Consider the following 2110-nt stretch of genomic DNA (forward strand, 5'->3'; position numbering starts at 1 on the left):
CAGCTCGGGATTTTGACAATCTACCGCGCCAATTGGACAGAATTGGGCTCGTTATCTCTCAGGAGGACATCTAGCAATTCTGCCAGGGGTTCAACGCGTTACTGATTTGCTGAATTTGTGAAATTCTTTCTCTTGAATAAATCATCCAGTTTTTTGCAACTGTAATCATTTGTTTGTCTACATACTGCTTCATATTACCGATTTCCTCCCATTCGGCTATTTCCTTCATGGCGCGATTTTTTTTGTCTTAGAATGTATTTCACCCAACAAGTAAAGTTGCTTAAAAAAACCAAAAACAAAAAAACGCAAACATATTTTTCGAAGTTAAGCCGGCGAATTTACAGGCTGAACCTAAGGAGTGCTATCCTCACGAAACAAAGTCCACAGCTCGTGGTCTAGTGGCTAGCATTGGTACCTCCAGATCACGGGGTCCTGGGTTCAATTCCCGGCCGGGCTGAGGATTTTCTCTGCCCGGGGACTGGGTGTTTGTGTTGTCCTCATCACTTCATCATCATCCTCATCATTCGACACAGTGGCTACATTGGACTGTGAAAAAAATTGGGACTTTGTACGGGCACTGATCACCGCGCGCAGTTGAGCGCCCCACAAACCAAACACCACCCCACAAAACAAACGCGAATTTCATTGTATTTGAGTCCATTTATTTGTGTCTAAATATTACGAATTCAATAGTAAGTGTCATTATACACTGTCCAATCATATTAAAGTGACCACCGTCTATGTTCGGCGTCTACGTGCAGTAACCTCTCACGGACGGCAGGTGGCAGCATTAGCAGTGAAGGGTATGTATAGCGTGTCGTAGTACGGTGATTGAGCGATTTATCTGGCGTCCAGAAGGGCAGTATGATTATCAGCTTCATCATTGACTTTCGGGCTAAGGGTGCAAGCATTTCAAAAATGAGTAAGTCTGTCAACTGCTCACGTGCCACCGTGGGTGAAGAATACCGTGCATGGCAAAAGAGCACTGGCCAAAACCGCGCCAACTCATCTGTGGCACACCGCGGGCCTTAGATGATGACAGGTGTGAAAAACGGTTGTGGAGATGTGTATAGGCGAATAGAAATGCAACTGTTGATCAGTTGACTGCCCAGGTGAACCAGTGGGCTGCCAACAGGGCTCCTCAACGACCATTCAGCGAACAGGCGCGAGTTTCATACACCCATGCCGATTGCTGTTCATCGGCGATGAAGACTGGAATTTACACGCCAGTATCGCAACAGAATGCCCACTGAGTGGCGACAAGTGGTCATTTCAGATGAATCACGTTTTATGCTCCATTGGACAGATGACCTTTGTCGTGGATGGCGGGAACATCTGAAAGCAAATACCCTCCAAAAACAGTCGGAAGGATCCAGGCTGCAGGATGGAGCATTATGGTCTGGGGAATGTTTTTGTGGCATTTCCTGACTGATCGAGTCATTCTGGAATGTACAATGGACCAACACAAGTATTATCTATCCTCGGGGACCATGTCCAACCTTACATGCAGTTGGTTTTTCCTAGGCACGATGGCATCTTCCAACAGGAGAATCCAACGTGTCACACAGCTTGCAGTGTACGTGGTTCATAAAGCAGCAGGATGAGTTTACCGTGTTCCCTGGCCTCCAGATTTAAACCCAATCGAGAATCTGTGAAGCACCACGATCGAGCTGTTCGCGCCATGGATCCTCAACCGAGAAACCTAGCACAACTAGCCATGGCACTGAACTCCACAAGGATCCACATCTCTGCCAGTGCCTTCTGGAACGTCACTGATTCTCTTGCTGTACGTCTCGCAGCGGTCGGAGCTGCAAAAAGTGGTTATTCAGGCTTTTGACAACTGGTCTCATTAACGTGACTGGAAGTGTACATCCATCATGTAAGAATACGTGCGAGAATTTACGAAATGTTAACTAAAAGGTATTTCTTTTTTATGTTTAACTTTATCACATCTTTTTATGTAGCCTCAAAACTGGGCGAAGTTACAAAAGTATTATCGAATGTTTTGATCCTTGCTTTGAAAATGACGAGATTTAAGCAAAACGAATATACAAAGTTATATAGCAGACATACGCCGAAATCCATAAAGGGAGCTGAAATTTAAGATGTT

This window comes from Schistocerca piceifrons, chromosome 6 (assembly GCF_021461385.2).
Source record: "Schistocerca piceifrons isolate TAMUIC-IGC-003096 chromosome 6, iqSchPice1.1, whole genome shotgun sequence".
Classification (NCBI taxonomy): Eukaryota; Metazoa; Arthropoda; class Insecta; order Orthoptera; family Acrididae; genus Schistocerca; species Schistocerca piceifrons.